This window comes from Euprymna scolopes, chromosome 10, assembly GCF_053919585.1.
Source record: "Euprymna scolopes isolate OS-2025 chromosome 10, ASM5391958v1, whole genome shotgun sequence".
Taxonomy (NCBI): Eukaryota; Metazoa; Mollusca; class Cephalopoda; order Sepiida; family Sepiolidae; genus Euprymna; species Euprymna scolopes.
In genome coordinates, this window is record NC_136491.1 from 98,155,935 (window position 1) to 98,177,921 (window position 21,987).

Consider the following 21,987-nt stretch of genomic DNA (forward strand, 5'->3'; position numbering starts at 1 on the left):
AAAACAAAAACAAATGCAACCCAGTTTCAAACCGTCTTCAACACAATCTCCGAATGCTCCAACCACGACCAAATTCAACACAAAATAAAACTACAACAAAAACTGAACGGACTATACAAATGACATATCTACTTACCCAACACTAAAGAAAAATACTTAAACCTATCCACTAAGCGAACAACAAAACAATTCCTTAACCTCGGTCCTAACTGCCACCTCTCTAGAAATTACGACCAAAACATTAAACTATATGAAATCAAAATATTTTATCAAAAAATCCAAGACCTAAAAAAAACAAAATAACATCTCCAACACCCCAACCTCAAAGATCTTTTTAAAGCCGAAGTATATAAAAAATAGATACAACCGCAGACAACTTAACCCCCTTCCAACCCTAAAGCTAAAAGAAGCAGTCAAAGAACTCTACAACAATTCCGACATCACTATACGAATGACCGACAAATCAAATATCTACACAATCCTTAATAAAACCGACTATAACACGAAAATAAACAACATTCTCTACGATAAAACAAAATTTAAACCACTCACAAAAAATCCTACAGAACAACTAAGAAAACAATTTAACCAAATTATAACAGGAAATAACGCTGAAATTGGAATAATAAAATTTAATAAGATAATAGGTGACTATAAACCCGGCTACATATACGTGAAAATTAAAATTTACAAAACAGGATACCCTCTAAGACCCATAAATCTCAAATCCCCACCCCAGTATATAATATCGCTAAAACAATCAATAGCATTATTCAATCTTACATACCAAGTAAATACTGCATGAAATCTTCCACTGACTTCATCGACCTTTTAAAGTTAAACTCCACCCACAAATGCATAACCGCATCCCTTGACACCTAAAACCTCTTTACTAATGTCCCTATACATGACACAAAATAATCATTAATCAAGTATACAACCACAATACAATACTCCTTCCAGCTATAAAACCCCAAACCATAGAAAAATTACTATTAAAATGCACCACACAAGTTCCCTTCACATACCCTAATGGGAACATATACATTCAAATAGATGGCGTCTCAATGGGATCACCTCTGGGCCCAACATTCGCAGAACACTATAGTACCCACCTCGAAAATAAAATATTCCTAAATCCAAAAAATAAACCTACTATCTATGCCCGATATGTGGATGACATTGCAGCTGAATCAATACAAGACATTGAAAAACTCAAACTACACCTAAAAACGCATTTTGTCCTCCAATTCACCTACGAAGCAAACATAAATAAAAAATACCATTTCTCAACGTATTAGTAGATTCAAGCGATCCCACTAAATACACAACTTCAACATACAAAAAACCTACCAACAATAACACAATACTCCTAAATTACCATAGTGAATGCCCAGAAAAATATAAAACTGCTCTTATAAAAATTCGATTCACCGCGCATACAATAACTTGAAAATATTCTACAAAGAGCTAACAAACATAAAACAAACCCTAATAAACAATAAATTCCCCAATAAAATCGTTTATAAACACATAAAACTCTATTTAAACTCACTCCACAATAAAAACATAAACACTAAACCTAACAAAAATGACACCATCAAAGTATACTAAAAAAAACACACTAACTAGGAAATAGATGAAAGAATAATAACAAGCCTAATTAAAAGATACCCCAGACCCACCGACTAAAACAAAAAGATCAAACTAACAATATAATATACCAAATTAAAAACTTCTAAGTTAATAATCAAAAACAATAACAACACTAACAACACACTAAACCAAACTAATGTAGTGTATGAATTTATTTGCCCTTTCGAAGAATGTCTCCGAACCCACTCTAAAAATTCATACAACGCATACATAGGCTATACAACAACAACACTCTCTCGACGACTAACCTATCATTTAGCTGGCAATAGTGCCATAAAACATCTAACATCCTACGATAAAAACATACAGTCGCCCGAAGTTAGAAATAATTTAACTATTATTACTAAAATCAGATACCTTAACAACTACACACGACGACTAAAATTACTAGAAGCCATACTTATAAAAAAAAACGCATCCCTTTTTGAACCGGATCTCATTTAATACCGGCACAAATATAATAACAGTATTTAATAACTAACTAGAAATAAAATAAACTATGCAATGAGAAAATCGAAATCAAAAATTAAATAAAAATAATTCCACCCAACCCCTCTGCACCCACCTTTATAGCCAGTTAAAAAACAAAAAAACTATCAAGCCTCACAGAAAAGAAAAACGAAAATGAAAACAGCAATCGCTCCTGAAGACAATCGGATGCATCGATAGAAAGCGCTCGTGAAAAATATGTCCGAAAACAAACCTTTGGGCGTCATACTATATATATATATATATATATATATATATATATATATATATATATATATATATATATATATATATATATATATATATATATATATATATACTCCCCCCCTCTCTGTCACCGTCTTTGCTTCGCCATCATTTTTCATACATTCCAGATTTTCAATTCAATTTTTTACCTTGATGTATCATTATCATGGCTTTTTTCTCTTTTCTGCTTTACCTTCCCCCCTTTATCTCTCTCCGTTTCTCACCCCTCTATCTCTCTCTTCCTCTCTCTATGTGTCCCCCTTTTCTCACTCCCTCTATATATACATATTTTTGCTCTCTACTCTCGTTTCTGTCATCGTCTTTGTTTTGCTCTGACTTTCTTAGTTTCGTATGTTTATCAAATTCCTTAGACGTGCGCAGCAAGGAAATGGCGTTTTGCACTTGAAGCACTCAACTACATTTTAAGACCATGCCGCCATTTTGACGAAATTTTACGCCAATTGAGTTTTTTTTTTTTTTTTTCGCAAGGCGTGACTTAATTGCAATCAGGATAATAAGGCGCCTCTTAATAACAGTTGACTCATTCATTTCGAAGAGTTCAAGATATCTCAAAAGGATACGCCACTCTTAAATCTGCACGTCGCATTGACTACCCAATGATCTGTTACATAAAGACGTGCAACTTACAGACACAGAATCTTCTGATTGGTTGAGATAGGTAACGTGATAGAAGGAATACTTTGTTTGAAAGTTAAATAAATCCATTGGTATCGATGTTGTTGTTGTTGTTGTTGTTGTTGTTGTTGTTGTTGTTGAGCATCATCAATAATGATTTTGTTGGCATTCGTTTCTCCCATGTCTTTCTATTAAAAATTCTTTCTAGAAGTATATCGGGTACTCACAGGAGGGACTATGTGAAGATTGCTAATATCCCTAAGTGAAACTATTTATGTGGGATGAACTGGATTCGAACTTGGCACACCCAGCTTATCAGTTTGTATCTTAAGGTTTGATAGTTTCATTACCTTTTGACTCTTATTTCTATGAATCAAATGATTCTATGTTGGTAGTAGTTTCCTCGATATCTTTCTAGTTAGTTCCTTCTAGAAAGACATTGGCACAATGTGAAGGTTGCTAACATACTAAATGAAAGTGTTTCTGTTGGACGACCTGGATTCGAACTTGGCACGTCCAGGTTGTCAGTCCGTGTCGTGTACCACTGAGTCATAGCCACCTCCCTGGTATCGATGAGTAGGATCGTACAGAATCCTCCATGCAAACCTGTGTCCCTATGCCCAAACTAACAGAGGCATATGAATGGAAATGGTCCACAGATATATTCTTCGGCGCATTATCCAGTTGGAGAAATTCGTAAAGTGATGAATGAATTAGAATTCTGGATCTTCAGTGTCTTTTATACAATTTCAAGTCATCTACTATCGGGCAATGAGAATGCATTTATTGGACAAAGGCCTATTTGACCTTTGGTTGACCTGTTCCTTTGTGTGTGCTCCTGTTCCTTTGTATGTGCACATATGTGTGTACACATATATATATTTATATATAAACTAACATTAATAAAAAAAATTTAAAAAACACTAACCTAGATTTAAAACAGATCAAGAAGCTAAACATCCAGGCCAAATAGAGCACACACAAAGGAACAGGTCAACCAAAGGTCAAATAGGCCTTTGTCCGATAAATGCATTCTCATTAGCTGATAGGAAGGGTGCGGTGGATACTAGAAAGCTGATTGGCTAACTAAAATTTCAATAGAAGATGCGCATATAAAAACGACAAACAACCACAGAATTCGCGCATAAGCCTGAAGAATCCTAGAGTGGATGAAACGCGGAATATTCAGTGTAACTTAATCGCCATATACATTTTATAACTTACTATCTATCTATCTATCTATCTATCTATATATATATATATATATATATATATATATATATATATATATATATATATATATATATATATGCAGCACACACCAGGGACCAAATCTGACCGGACACAGTTTACTGCGAACTTTGAGTCGGTTGTTCTTCCGGTTTCCCATTCATCATAGTAGGTAGATGTCTTGAAATGGATAATAGACACTGAAGATCCAGAATTCTAATTCATTTTCCATTTTACAAATGCTTCCAGCTCGATAATTCGTCGAAGAATATATCTGTGGAACTTTTCCATTCATACTCTTTTATTTGGGGCAGAGGAACAGAGGTTTACATGGGGAATTCTGTACGATATTACTCATATATATATATATATATATATATATATATATATATATATATATATATATATATACAGTGTGGTCCACTTAAAAGTAGCCCAATCAATCTAATCTTTCTTTAATCATTTTTTTCCGATTAAGCGGCCCACTTAAAAGAAGCCCGATCTCTCTATTCTTTCTCTTAACAACCAACTGACACCACAAGACAAAATTCAATTCTTTTTCCCAACAAGATGGCGCTACATACCACACATCTCACAGATCACTGACACGAGTTCATAGCATGTTTATGGAAGAGTGAACAATCAGCAAAAGGTTATGGTCACCACGTTCCCTGGACTTGTGACTATGTGATTTTTATCTTTGGGCGACTTAAAAACAAAAAGTTTATGGAAATAATCCTCACAATCTAGATCAACTAAAGTAAAACATTACGAACGCTATAAGGAGAATCACCAGAATAGATGTACAGGCAGTATCTGCAAACGTTGTTAAACCTGTCCAGAAATTCATAGACGTCAATGGGGAGCCCGTACAGCATCTTTTATAACACCACAGGTAATTTAAACAATATAAAGAATGTTCCTCCTCTCTACTACATTTTCTGAGCTACTTTACATATATATATAAGCAACGAGATGGTTGTTCACATTACATTATGGATATAGGGAGAGAGACGGGAAGAGAGGATGGTAAAGAAAAGAAAAGGGAGGGGTAAGGTGAGGAGGGGGAGTTTCAATATTTAGATTATAAATTTTAACTGCTTTTTGCTTGTTCCGTAAGGTATATTAAGTAGATGAGAGAGAGAGGGGGGAGAGCGAGAGGGAAAGATAGGGAGTGAGAGAGGGGGAACGGGTTAGTGTAGATGTCATGTCTTTTGACAGATACAGGGTTCATTTAAAATTTTCGTAGTCTCTATACGTCGACTTGTCCATTTTAGTTTACAATGGGTTGTTTTTTTTAATAATACATACGTTAACGCTCGCGCAAATACGCATACATACATGCATACAAATACATATATATGTACATTTCTACACATCCATATACAAACACATACTTGCAACCTCTATCTCACAGAAGAAATGTTACGAGTTTGTCTCTGATGTATCGTTATTTTCATGGAAAGTGTTCGACTGAGCTTCAATCTATGGTCCCCCCTCGCCAAACTTTCACAAGAAACACTCGTCTAGCTGTAAACACTATCAATAATTCCCCTCACTCTTTATCTGTGCCTAAACCTAAACGTAGATTCCATGAACAGAGCTTCTTTCTTAGAACTGCACGCCTGTGGAATTGTCTTCCGTTTTCCTGCTTTCCGGCTGACTACAATATGGTTGTCTTTAAGTCTAACGTAGATAAGTTCTTGATGAGCCGTTCGATATAAGTTATCAAATTTACCAAATTTTCATTACTAATAATTACTATATTGTCCAATTTCTAATGTACACTCTTTAACCCTTATCCTTGAGTGGCCTCTTGGCCTTGATAATGTGGTGATGACTATGTAAAAAAAAAACAACATACGCACACACACACACATATATAAACAATGTATATGAAGACATACATGGATCCATATGCAGACATACATACACATACACACAACACTTATATACATATATACACTCAAATATATATAGACACATATACATATATATATGCACATACCTACCTATATACATATATGTGGAGATATAGACATCCAGTAAGAGTATTTATTTATTTATGTATATATATATATACACACACATACATATATATATATTTATTTATTTATTTATATATATATATAAATAAATATATATATATATATATATATATATATATATATATATATATATATATATATATATATATATATATAGTTGAACTGAAACAAAACGACGTTATTTTTGCACCAAACTTATCTATATATTAATTTGGTTTCGGTTTCCATTATAGCTGATGGCACTCAAGTTATATATATATATATATATATATATATATATATATATATATATATATATATGTGTGTGTGTGTGTGTGTGTGTGTGTGTGTGTGGAAATCGCAACTTTATAATATATAAAAATCGATAGAACATTAACTCTATAATAATATATACGAAATCTGCAAGTAAAATATATTTGCGCATACTATACGACTCGAGCGTCTCTGCCAGATTATATAAATATTTTTGCAGTTTTAACAAAAGTGATACAATAACATCAAAGCGCCTCTATTTACCTTGAATATCTACAGAATGCAAACATCAATATATTACATATGAATGAGTTCGCTGTGGAATTTCCACAGATCCCGGTAGTAAAAGATTATTGCTTTACGTTAATGAAAAACTCCTTGACTGCATCTCTGTGCGATGAGGTGTTTATGGCGAAACAAAATGGTGTGTAATCCTTAAATTGTGTAAGGACAATCGACAGAGTTTGTCCACTGTTAGTTGGTACAAGTTTATTCCCCTACGAAGAAATTTTAAATCCCTTTTTGGGCCTCGGTCAAATGGGGAAAAGGTCAACTTCCTAGATATCTTTCTCATAGTAACGTTTATGACACTTCCAGTTTTCAACTAAAATACTGGCTGGGGAATGCTGGAAGACGCGAGGAAAACCATACCGAGAATGAAACTGAAAGTTGAGGAAAATCACCTTTTCAGAAAAACGTCGACCTATATGTAAGAAAAGGGTAAATATTTTTTTTTTTTATATATTCATGCAGAATATGGATCGAATTATCGTCAGCATATTCTGTGCAGGTTAAGTAAATTGTTGGAAGGTTCCGAAACGCTTAGCCCATAAATCGCAGACGTTGATAATTGACGAACGGTATCATTTATTTATTAATATTTTTACCGTATCTTTTGTATATTAAATTCTTAGATCAAAGTACAGTATAATTTTTAAAAAAATCCCCTTCCCCATGTTAAGAATGGTTTTCTAAATAATAGCGCCATTATATTATTATACAACTTCCGGTGAAAGTTTCAGTTTCTTTAATTAATTTATTTATTTATAAGGTTCAAGTACAGAATAGTTAACAAAGTCTTCTCTCAGCATGTTAAGAATGACTTTCTAATAGTACCTTTTTTTTTATTCCAGAACGGTCAGTAAATAGAAGAAAATTATTCAGAAAGCCATTCTTAACATGGTAGGCAGGGTATTTGTTAACTATCCCGTTTTTTCATCTAACAAGCTAAATGGTAAAATAATCTATGAAAATTAGTACTAAACTTGACAAACAACAAGAGTAAACAACCCAAGAATTGAATCTGACCAAACATCGTTTGCTGCGGACTTTAAGTCCACGATTCTTCTAGTTTAACAATTATTGGTTTGGGTTTATAGCGTTCTTTTCTGTGTAAATATGTCGAGATGAATTTGTCGAACGTCTTTTAAAGTTGGTGTACAAACGTAGGAATCTAAGCTACGACCTAGTAACTAGGATAGTTTGGGTTGTATGTTTTTTTTTTACACAGGAATCACTACTTATCAAGGCCTGGAGTCCACTCGAGCATAAGGGTTAATCGGTATACATTAGTCAATGTGATTATCGCGTAGTAAACATAAGCAGTGGGAGTGTTGTAAATTGGATTACTTAGGGTGACGGTTCAGTAAGAACTTGTTTACGTTGGACTTGAAGACAATCAGATTGTAGTCAGCTGGAAAGCAAGCAATCGGAAGAGTTCCACAAGCGCACAGTTCTAAGAAAGAAGCTTTGTTCATGGAATCTACACTTAGGTTTGGGCACAGATAAAGAGTGTGGGAAATTATTGATAGTGGTTTTAGCTAGACGAGTGTTTTTCGTGAATGTTTGGCGAGGGGATGGGACCATAGATTGGAGCTCAGATGAGCACTTTCCATGAAAATAACGATAAAGCAGCGACAAGCTCGCAACGTCTCTTCTATGGGAAAGAGATTGCAAGGAAGAGAAAAGGGCATACCCCACTAAGCTACGAAATCTATTTTGAACTCTGTCAAGACAGGATAAGCTGCTAGAAGCAGCTTATCCTGCCCAGATGTGGTAACAGTACTCCATCTTTGGCCGTACCTGGCTTTTATATAGGGAAAGAATTGCATCAGGAGGGAGATATCAATTGGAGCGGTAGAAGGATCCCACCATTTTTCCTACAACCTTGACAATAGATTTGATATGTTGTGACAACTCCATTATAATCTGATTTGTATTCGCCGATTGAAACTCAAGATGTTTTTTTTTTTTGCAGTATTTTTATTTTATTCTATTTTTAATTTCTGGTTAAAGTAAAGACTGTCTATTCTATTTTTTACTTCCAGCTCCTGCGCAGCAGACAGGACGCCGGTGTTACCCAGATAGAATCCCTTCTGATAAATGGTTACTTGCTTTTTATATAACGTAAAAGCCCCCTCCCTTTTTTCCATGTTACAAATGGTATATAATAACGTTATTATTTACAAAACCATTTTTAACATAAGACCGGGGGATTTTTAACTACTCTGAAATTCCATCAATGATTTTCTGTAAAATATAAAAATATTTTTATTATAAAAAAATTATTTAACAAAATCTGAGCAGAACAAAGATCAATTCGTGCTTAGAAATCTTTAAATATATTATTGTAATAAAATATTTTATTAAAAAATAAATTAATTCTGACGAATGAATTTTTTGAATATTTGTTTTTAAAAAAAAAAAAGAACTCACATTTTTAATCATAGGAAAAATATTTGTAACACAAGGTACTATTATAATAAAGATTTTGTACTAATAACTAAGCATAAAGGGCCTTATTTGTGTCTCTATTGGCATTAGGTCTGCTCCGCAGAAACCGGAAGCCGACAGCTTTGACTTTTACCTTAATTTTTTTTTTATTATAATTATTTTTTAAAAATTTTTTGCTGTATTAAAAAATTGATTTGTACTGTTCCAATGAAATTCTTATAATTTAGAATTGCACCTTTAATAAGGACACGTGGTGTTTTTAGCTGCTTATTTTACATTTGTAGCGACTAGAGCGTTTAGTTTTATCGATGTGCATCTGTTCATAATAGATACTATTTTGAGGAGTTTTCGAATGTCGGGGTGAGTTTTTGCTTCATATTTTTACAGGTTACAAAAATGTTTTAATTGCTTTTTTTTATTTATACTATTTTTAATAGAACCACTTCTGTTTTCAAATCTGGCTCGAATTAGGCTCAATGCGAAAATCATCGTTAGAGTACCCGAAAAAAAATAATAAAGCAACCCACTTGGAGACAGGAGTGAGTTTATAATATAACCGTTTTTTTTTCCTTTGAACAGACACAGGGTTTTCCAAAATTAATTATATCTATTTTGAAGAAATCGGTAAGTTTTCTGAAAAGTTTTCTTTGAAATACATTCACCTTGTTAAAACTATACTTTGCGTAAAATAGAATAAAAACAACTGATTAATTTTGAGACGCCCTATATATCTCTAGTCTTAATTATTTAACAGTTTTGAACACGTTATCTTCTATTTTACAGATTACAAAAGTTCTTCGTAAAATATCAAGTCATTTTAATGTATCCAATGCGTCTTTTTGTAGTATGCATAATAATATATTGGCGTTAACTTAAAATATATATATTATTGCTTATTTGATAAAGGTACAGAATAGTTAACAAATTGCTCTAGAGTTGAACCCCGTGGCCCCACTAAGCTACGAAATCTATTTTGAACTCTGTCAAGTGGCCTCAGGATACGTTTTTTCCAGGTTACGATGTGGAATACAATGTTTTTTGACCCTTGTTTACGGTATTTGCCCCACCTTACGGTGTTATTTATAATGTTATTTGATTATATACATGTGTATAGTGTTATTAATTTTTAATGCCGTATACCGGGGTTCTACTGTATTTAAAAACCCAGTCTTAACATGAGGGGAGGGCGTCTTTGTTAACTATTCTGCTCTATTTTTTCTTCTCGGTTTTTATATCCTCAAGCTCCAAGCTAATATTTACAACATAACATGTTTATTTATGCAATTTGAGATTCCGAAAATCATAAAGTTATCCATCTACTATTATATAAAAGGAACTTTTTTGCGCGTGTGTGTGTGTATGCGCGCGCATGCGTGCGTGATTTCATTGCTTATGGACTCGAAAATGGCTAAGCCGATCTTTATGAAGTTTTACACGAAGGTACTTTATGTGCCTGGCAGCATTCTTAGATAGGTTTTGTATCTGAATAAATATCGATGATCGGAATAATCCGATGAAAGAAGGAAAAATTCGATTTTGCCCAAAGTTAACACCTTACACAGCCTAACATTGCAAGTACATCTGAGAAGTTTTATTAACACACAAGCAAAAAGGCTCGACATATGAAATCAACAGTAGGCATTTTGATATGATGGAGACGCGTTAGAAATGAATGTTTCTGTTTAAAGCAGAATTGCTCCATGATACATAAACTCGCAGTAACCTGGTCCGCAATACACTGTAGTCTATATTGCACTGTAGAGAATCTACTGTTGATTTTATAAAAATTATTTTTATATAATAGATTGAATTAATGTTTAAAGTACAAAAATCAAGTATCAGAGTTCAATTAAGCTTTAAACAGAAACATTCATTTTGGATGCACCCCTGTCATGTCAAAGAACCTACTGTTGATTTTATACGCCGGGCTTTCCTGCTTGTGCGGTGGCAAAAATTCTAAAATGCACTTGTGATGTTATACTGTACAACGGTGTTAATTTTGATCAAAATCAAACTGTTCCTTCTTTAAGCGTATTTTTTTTTTCGATTATTGATTTCCGATATTTATCGGGGGTATTTCGATTCAAAACATACCTAAGAACACTCCCAGATACATAAAGTATATTTGTGTAAAACTTTTTTTGTAAATCAGCCCAGTCGTTTCGGAATCCGTGGGGAATGAACTCACAGAATAATACCTTTTATATCTAAGTAGAGATATAAATGAGTAAAATCACAGAGATAATCAAGGGAAGTGTCTTATTAAATATTAGAGTGAGATAATATTTTCTGGACGACCATTGCCAAAAAGGTAAAGCTCAAATGTAACGGATCACTCTATCAACTCTAATCTTCCCCTTGTATTATTATTCGTCCGACCTGACAGAAATATCCCAGAAATAATTGAACTCATCCTAACGTTAGATTGACCAGTCCTTTGTCTATGACCTTTAAATAACTTTTAAATAACTTTTTCAACATATGTGTTGGTGAGCAAAATATATGTTTATTCATAACTGACAATTTTGCTAATGCATTTCATTTTCTCTGATGATATGAGCCATTATTGGAAATCGATGTATTAAGGAATATATAATTCTTTTACATATAGTCCTTGCTTCAAACAATAAATTTTTAACTTGAATATACTTTATGCATATTTTAATCCACAGAATTAAACTTAATCCTTGAACGTATAATTAGAGATAGAAATAAGAATCCTAATGTGTAAAGCGTATGCCATGGCCGGAAATCGAAATCGAAAACTTGATCTTATGTTTGAGGTTCGACCAACTGCACTATTTGGATTGTCTTATAAATAGTACTTAAAATATTATATCTAATATATAAAAGGCTATATGTCCGTCAGTCTGTCTCCATATTTTAAAACTCTATCTCCCCCGAAACTAACAGTCGCAAAGCAGAGCTAGAGGACTCAAATGAATGGATCTTTTATGGGTCTTTAGCCGGTTAAAATAGTTCTTAAGGGGCCAAAATTGAAAAAATTGTTACACATTTCGTATATTCATCTTAGTTTATTCTTAATTTTTAACCAGTTCATATGTGTGTCATGTTAGTAGAGTGGTAACGTCACCAGTTTGGGATGCTACAGTCTAGGTTTGGATTCTAACTGATGGCACCCAAATATATTTTTTACTTTGAACATACAACTCTATAATAATATATACGAAATCTAGACAAATTAAAATATCATATTTAAGCGTATTTTACGACCAAGCAAAGCCGTGCGCTCCTCCCCCGATAGAAACAAGATAATCATTGACAGAAGCAATAATAAAGAAATGAATGTGTAAATATCTTCAAAAACGTAGGAAATTATTTTAATAGTTGAAAAATTTTTTTTTCATTAACTATGTGTTGTACGTACATTATACATTTTTGCAAACCGAGCAAAATTCGGCGACAGAAGGAAGTGTATATATATATATATATATATATATATATATATATATATATATATATATATATATATATATATATAGTAATTTATAAAATATATATGGTGATTAAGTTACACTGAACATTCTGCGTTTCATCCAACTATAGGATTCGTCAGGCTTATGCGCGAATTCTGTCGTTGCTTCTTGTTTTTATATATGTTGAGGATTACTAGTTCGCCACTCAGCTGTCTAGTATCCACCGCGCCCCTTCCTACCAGCCAATGGGCATGCATTTTATCAAACAAAGGATCTGTTTTAGAGCTAGGTTAGTGGTTTTAGGTGGCCGTTCTACTTCTTTTTTTTTTTATACATATAAATATACCTATGTGTACACAATAATGCACATATATACATATATATATATATATATATATATATATATATATTTATATAGATATACATATATGCGTGTGATCGTTTATGTATATTCATGTTTATTTAATTTATTTATTTGTTTGTTTTCTATTGTTGTTGTTAGTTTTAAAGCTATTTTGTATCGCTATCCTAGAGTAAGTTTTATTTTGTGAACACAGTTGTTTGCTATTTCCCGCCTACAGTTTAATAGATTTTGAGGTTCTTTAAAGTACAGGATAGAAAATTTTTCATGGAGGCATAATTTACATGGGTCGTCTAAATGTCTGCATGTGGTAGCTTGTCTTATTATTTTCCATTCGACTACCGGCGAATGTCCGCTTTCTTTGAGTTCCCAGTATTTATTCGCTAGTGTTGTTTTTATACGGTGTTTTTTTTTATTTTTGAATGTGCTTTTGTGGTCATAGTGTCGGGTTTTGAAATCTAAGGAAGTCATGCCTATGTAATATTTTTTGTTATTCGGGTTTTCTTTTGCAAATATTGTTGCTTGATAGACTACGCTTTTTGTTAGACATTTGTTTTGGACTGGGCAAAGTGTGCGGTGTCTACAATTGCATTTATATTGTTCGTTATTAGTATTTTTATTTATGGTATGGTTGTACTTGTCCGGGGTTGGTTTGTTGTTGTTATTATTATTATTATTATTGTTATTGTTATTATTATTATTATTATTCTTTCTGCTAGTGTTGTTTTTATTTCTGTCCTGGTGTCTACTTTTTTTATTGTTTATTTTGTTGTTGTTTACATTGTTTTCATTTAGTATTTTGTTATTATGTGCCTTAATTATCATCTCTAAATTTTCGCAACAACTGTAAGATAACTTCAAGGTATTTTTATTGAAGATTTTGTGTAAGGGGTTGGTTGCGGGAAAGTGTTTTTCAATAAGATCTAGAAATTTCTTGCCAAGTTTTGTTTTTAACATTTGATTGTATGGGGCCGTATACCAAATTATAGTTCTTTTTCTTCTGTTTTTAATTTTATTATAGTTGCTCGTGTTTTGTTGTTTATATTTGATATCTATATTTTTGTATGCCCTGTTTTTTAGGGCTGTTTCGTAAATATTGGATGACCTGTTAAATGCATTTTCATCGCTTGAGTTATTACTGAGTCTACTTACGATCGAGTTAGGAATATGTTTTATAATTGATGGTGGGTGGTTGGACTTAGGGTTTACGTAAATTGGAGTAGCGTTATCTTTTAAGTATGGTTCATATGTGTTTTTATCTAAGTTTAACGTGACGTCCAGGAAGTTTGTTATTTTTATGTTAGCTGATATGTCCGCTTTTAGGCCTAATTTTTTCATTTCTTTGTGTATGATTTTCTTAAAGTTTTCTCCCTTGACTTTGTTGGAGTTTTTTATTATAGCTAGTCCGTCATCTCTATATAGGCCGATATCCGTAGTATCGAATATGCTTGTGAGGGTATATAGAATGAATAATCCCACAAGATCTGATGCCTCTGCAGAGTCTCTGGCACCCATCGCCAAATCGAATGAATTTTTCATTTTATTTTTTATCCATTGGTTATTGTTATTTATTAGAACTGATTTTCTACATTTTTTAATTATGTTGATTTCTTCTGGGGATATATCAGTGTATACCTCGGCAAATTCTAGGGCAATGTTAAAAAGTTCTTCGGATATCGAGAGATAAAAGTCTATGATGTCAAACTGTATGAACGTACATTTATCTTTGTTTTCTATATTTTTAAACCAGGTGATTGCTTCGGTAGTATTTGCCCACTGGTTTAGTTCTAGGTCCTGTTGGATTTGTTTGTTTACTCTAGAAAGTATAGTTTTGCTAATTCTACCTATTTCTGGTTTAGTAAAACAAATAAATAACAAACCAACCCCGGACAAGTACAACCATACCATAAATAAAAATACTAATAACGAACAAGATAAATGCAATTGTAGACACCGCACACTTTGCCCAGTCCAAAACAAATGTCTAACAAAAAGCGTAGTCTATCAAGCAACAATATTTGCAAAAGAAAACCCGAATAACAAAAAATATTACATAGGCATGACTTCCTTAGATTTCAAAACCCGATACTATGACCACAAAAGCACATTCAAAAATAAAAAAAACACCGTATAAAAACAACACTAGCGAATAAATACTGGGAACTCAAAGAAAGCGGACATTCGCCGGTAGTCGAATGGAAAATAATAAGACAAGCTACCACATGCAGACATTTAGACGACCCATGTAAATTATGCCTCCATGAAAAATTTTCTATCCTGTACTTTAAAGAACCTCAAAATCTATTAAACTGTAGGCGGGAAATAGCAAACAACTGTGTTCACAAAATAAAATTTACTCTAGGATAGCGATACAAAATAGCTTTAAAACTAACAACAACAATAGAAAACAAACAAATAAATAAATTAAATAAACATGAATATACATAAACGATCACACGCATATATATATATATATATATATATATATATGCATATATATATGTGCATTATTGTGTACACATAGGTATATTTATATGTATATATAAAAAAAAAGTAGAACGGCCACCTAAAACCACTAACCTAGCTCTAAAACAGATCCTTTGTTTGATAAAATGCATGCCCATTGGCTGGTAGGAAGGGGCGCGGTGGATACTAGACAGCTGAGTGGCCAACTAGTAATCCTCAACATGTATAAAAACAAGAAGCAACGACAGAATTCGCGCATAAGCCTGACGAATCCTATAGTTTGATGAAACGCAGAATGTTCAGTGTAACTTAATCGCCATATATATTTTATAAATTACTAACTAGCTCTACCTACGTATTGAGCACTTTTGAAGTAAATACTTAAAGTTTACACATAAATCTATACTTTCGTATAGTAAATTTATGTGAATAAATGAAATAGTTATATATATATATATATATATATATATATATATATATATATATATAGTCTGTGTGTGTATTACAATTGAAAACTACGAGGTCGCAGAAATACCCGGATTAGGACCAGGCGCGGGGTAAACCCTCTCGGTGCTGATGGACTCATAGATCTTCCCAGGTCATCCGTCTAGGAGAATGAAAACTCTGAGGCTAAACCTAAGGGGAGGGAGACCCCTCTATTCTTGGATGACATCCTTCCTAGAGCTAGTGACTCGAACAAATTACCGGTCTGCAAACCTAAACTGCTTAAGGAGTAGATAGGCACTGTCTATCGCCCGACTGCCATACTCTTTTTTTGCCTATTAGCCAGGCGTAGAGGTCGAAGCACAGGGATTCGCTAGAAACACTCAGTGGTCGATCTTGTTTTCTGACTAGGGCAATGAACGCCGATTTTCCCCTCTCCCGACACATCCCACCCCCTGTAACCTAGGCAGTTGGGAGTGCTTGAACATCATAATGCCAGTACAAGTAGATTGGGTTGACCAACGTCTGATGGGTTGAGGGTACCGGATTGACAGTTCCTGGCTGCTGTTCCCGACTGGTAGTACAGGTGCCCTAACTCTTTGGTAGCGCTTAGAGCAGCCGCTCCATCAACAGTTGAATAATATCGGAACGTTTGTAGTGCCATGTCGCGCATCCCCGGACCCTACACTCATCCCCGGTGGGCTTTCTTGAGGCCACAGTCCTAGTAGATGGAAGGTCAGCTGATGGTCTACTTGTGTTGCATGCCTGGTGTTCTGCATAACCACTTGTTCAGCACCCCTTACCTAAACTGAAACTTAAAAAAAAATTACGCTTAAACCAGGACAAAACTCGGAACTAATTTAAATGACGTTGAAGCATTTCTCCTTACAAACACCCCGGATATCTTCGCACTAAGTAAGACTAACCTACACTCCTCCATTCCCTCTAACTACTTTAACATGCCCGGATATCTCCCACTCTGTCATAATGACTCTGAAAGACATATGCACGGGCTTGGAGTCTATATTCGAAACACCCTCCCTCTGACTAGAGAAAGAAAACTAGAATCGGACGATCAAGCCTTTATGTGCTTTAGACTTAACATGCAACATAATATTAGTTACTTTTATTTTCTCTACCGCTCTCCCTCGACCAAGGACTTTACCCTAATAAACAAAGTCTCTGACAGCATAGATACAGCACTTTCTCTCGACACTAGACAATAGACACATGCTGGAAACATCAACGAAAACGAGTCGATCCGTCGTCGGTTATAACTGTCTAGCATGGGTCGCATTATGTGTGGTCATTGCAGACATCTTCCCATCGTCACATGTTGCGTGTTCATTGTGTCGTTACAGGCAGCTTTCTATCGTCGGCATTAATGGTATGCCGAAATCGAACACTTGTATAAAAACAGCGAACGAATGCATTTTTATAAAAATATATATAATTTATTTAAGGTTTAACAATCAAGAGCACATTTAGTCGACCCATCGCGTATAGCGAGCAAAGCCTCAACTGTTTTAAACAATGAAATTATATTGCATTTCTCCCTTTCTTCATTGAAAGAGAGAGAAAGGGAGTGAATCAGAGAAATAGAGAAAGAGAGAGAGAGAACGAGAGAGATGCGTTTCATACAAGGCTTTGTTTTTTAACTTCAGATATCCGCGTGTAAGTCTGACCTTTCTGGAATGATTTTGACACTGCTAAAAGTTTCATAACACCTGTCATTCAAACCCAGCCGACATAATCTAACATTCCCAAACCCACAAAACACCTGCATGAAACGTTTTTAACTTCATCACAAAGTCAGGTACAAGGTTAGAAGCTAGATATATGGGTTATTAATGTAGAAGCCCTCAGCTCCTTTAAAAGGGGCTATACATAGTGCCACACTAGCGCACAAGTTCATGTATTTGGTTACTTCAATATCCACCACAGTAACTGGCTTGGGTTCTCTAATTACACAGACGCAGCTGGTACCACAACACATAGCTTCTCTATATCTCATTCCTTATCACAGACGGTTACGTTTCCAACCCGTTTCCCTGACCAGCAAGAACAACACGCATCACTTTTAGATCTGTTTCTGAACACAGTTCCTGATGATTGTGTTACAAACGCCCACAACTCTATGGCCAAAATGGAAGAGTCATTGCTCAAAACAGCAAGATATTATAAAAAAGGTCTGCTGGGAAGCCATCAGGGATCTCATTAGAGACGCCCCATGGCGAAATATCTTTTCACTTCCTGCTGAACAGTGCGCAAATGAGACCACTGAATGGTTCAAAACAACAATTGAAGCACATGTCCCCACGCGGAAATTTTAAGGCAAGCCCCAGTCTCCCAATTGGTTTACTTCAACATGTGCAGCTACCATCGCGCAAAAGCAGCACGCGTACTACAGATTTAACCGACATAAGTCCAGTTACAAACAGACAGAAGTATATAGAAGCCAGAAGTAACTGTAAGAAAGAAATAGCGACAGCTAAGAGACAATTTACTGAAACCACCCAAAAACGCACCGAAGCTCAGAAATTAGGAATCCGTGACTTCTGGAAAATCTATAACAGTGTAGTAAATAATTAGCAATCAACAATTCAACAATCATGAAGTTGTTTGCTCAGCAACCGAGAAGACTAACATGCTTGCCAGTCGGTTTGCCTCAAACTCCACACTAGACCCTGCTAACCACCTCCTCCCAGACTTTCCTTTGCGGACAGACGCCACACTTGACGATCTGAAAATCACCCCTTCTCAGGTCCATGCTATTATAAAAAATCTTGACACTTCAAAAGCATGTGGACTTGATCTCATCCCGGCTGTGCTATTAAAAAAGTGCTCCGCCGAAGTAGCTCCAATCCTCTCCAAACTTTACAACAAATGCCTTAATGAAGCTTGCTTTCCTGCCTGCTGGAAAACTGCTTCTGTGGTACCAGTTTTCAAGAATTCTGACGAAAGAACTGACCCAACAAATTACCGCCCCATTAGCTTCCTCCCACTTTTTGCCAAAATATTTGAGTTTATAATTAATCAAGCTCTAGTCCATCACCTTACAGATGCTAAACTTCTTACCGACCAACAATATGGATTTAGGCAAGCCCGTTCCATAGCAGACATTCTAACTCAAATCTCCAAGCGTATATACCATTCACTTGACAAAGCAGGGGAGGGTAGAGCGGTAACTCTAGATATATCTAAGGCTTTTGACAGGGTATGGCATGAAGGTTTTCTCAGGAAAATCAGATCATACGGTATCACTGGTAGAATACTTAACATAATTAAATCCTTCTTAGATAAGAGAAAAATCCAGGTTGTCCTCGATGGCCGTACATCTAAACAATATGATATAAATGCGGAAGTGCCTCAGGGGTCTATTCTTGGACGTCTATTATTCCTAATATTCATAAATGACCTCCCTGACGAAATTGTCTGTGAGATGGGTATATGTGCTTATGACACAACGCTCTATAACAGACACGACAGGAAAACAAATGAACACATATTTAAAGAAATGGCAGAAACACTGGAGGATAACCTCCAATCTGTAGTGGAATGGGGACAAAAATGGATGGTCACATTTAATGCTGCCAAGACTAAACTTGTTTCCTTCAATAACTACAAGAAACCTTCTCTACCACCAATAGCAATGGCCAAAGACTCTTTATCTGAAAGCACATCTTTTAAACTCCTCGGCCTAACGTTCACAGGAAACATAAGTTGGAAAAATTACATTGAGAGCATTACCAGGACCGCTGTGAAAAAGATAGGTTCTCTCTACCGTGCTAGAAAGCTACTGACGCCTGAAAGTATCCTGTAACTCTATAAGGCCACCATTCGCCCATGTATGGAGTATTGTTGTCATATTTGGGCTGGTGCATCTGCTGCTAGTCTCTCACTGCTAGACAAGGTTCAAAAGAGAGTCGCCAACCTAATAGCTCCTGAACTATCATCCAAGCTTCAGCCTCTGTCCCATCGACGCAATTTAGCATCCCTCTGCCTGTTCTACAAGTACTTTAACGGTGAATGTTCTGACGAGCAGCAAGCACTTGTATCTCCTCGGACAATCCCGACAAGCAGCAAAATCCCACCTCTTCACAGTTGAGATCCCTAGATGTAAGAGAGCCTTCTACTCCAGTAGTTTCTTCCCCAGAACTGCTAGACTTTGGAATTCCCTCCCGGGTTCCTGCTTCCCCAACTGTACTGACATGCAGAAGTTCAAGTGTAACGTGTACCGACATCTTGCTGCCCAGCTTCCCACCTAGTACCCCTGTAGTCTGTATCCCTGATAGTAGCCCCCTACATCAAAGTGGCAATGTGCCTTGTTTGGGGTGAAAATGTAATTTAAAAAGAAGAGTATAAAAGTAATATGGTTAAGATTAAACATGGAAAAGTAAATGACTAGTTGTTAAAACTGCAAAAGAAAAGGACAAGATAGTCTAGTAAAAAAATAAATTTATAACTTAAAATATTGCAGCATTAAGAATTAATTATGTACTGTTATAAATAGAATTTTAAAAAAATCTTAATGCTGCAATGTTTTAAGTTATCAATTTATATTTTTTACTATAATATCTTGCTTTTTTCTTTTCCAGTTTTAACAACTAGTCCTGTACTTGTTCATGTTTAAGCTTAACCATATTACTTTTCATGCTCGCATTTTTCTATTGTAATCCATGAATTTTCCAAGCTTCCAATAAATTCACTTGTTCTTTGTTTAATTTCTGTCTTAGTTTTTTGCCCCCATAAACACATATGAAATAACAATGTACGATACTCGTCTGCTTTCACTATAATCTCCCAATTATCTCCCTTTCATGCTTTCGTTAGTGAATTAGTAGCAACATTAGTCACTGAAGCGACGTGGTTGCTATGGAAACCAGTCCTAAACATGTCGCTCACCTCTTTCTATTTTTTTACGATTTTGAACACCATAACTTTTGTTTTACTGAACGAAAATTGAATTTTCTTTTTCACAATATAACTGAGTACGTGATCTATAAACTGTAATATTTGTTTGAAATTTGGTCCAAAAATGAGTGAGCGGTGAAGCTTTAAAGCAGTTCTAAATGACTAAAACTGCCACTGAACCATATATTCAAACACTACCGTGTTTGGATTATATATATATATATATATATATATATATATATATATATATATATATATATATATATATATATAATAAAGTAATAAGTCGATTCCAATATTTTTTTTCAATTCCGACCGATAACATAACCGATTCAATTCTTACAAAATCTTTAAATAATTAGTTAAAGAGATCGCGTTTCTTTTTTATTTTATTTTCAGATTACCTTACAAAGCCATGTAATATGTGCATATATTTTCGCAAATGTAAAAATACACATTAATCTTTGTTTTAAAATCAATGAATATTTATCATTTTATGATGAGTAACTGCATAGAAAAAGTTAAGTTTTAACAAAAGGACAGATAAAAGAATGTGTTTTAGAATTGGAAATTGCAACCAAATTTCTTTAATAGTGATTCCGATATCTCCAAAATTTCCGATTTTTCTGATTCCCGATTCCGATTAGTGTGTGTGTGTGTGTGTGTGTGTGTGTGTGTGTGTGGTATGTGTGTGTAAATATAGAAAAGGTTGTTAGCGACCTACAATGCGGACATATTGCTTTTCCAAAAGAGTGACTAAAAATTGGTCATTTTAGCACGTTTCGCGGGATTTCTTCGAAAATGTATTGCTGAATATGGACCATTTTTAGCTATTAACTCTTGGCTCGAGAAATAGGAGAAAAGTTTAATGCTTTAATCTCCTTTTCCATTTTAAATTCATAATAGAAATTATAACATTAATAAATTACATATTTAAACTAGCAAAAAAAGTTTAATATAAAAACAAATGAGTAAAATTTGATAAATTCACTTTCTGTTATTTTCTACTTAATAGTTGGCCTATTTCGCATTTCTGATTCGTTTTTAAGACATATTTTTTGTTTTATTTATAATC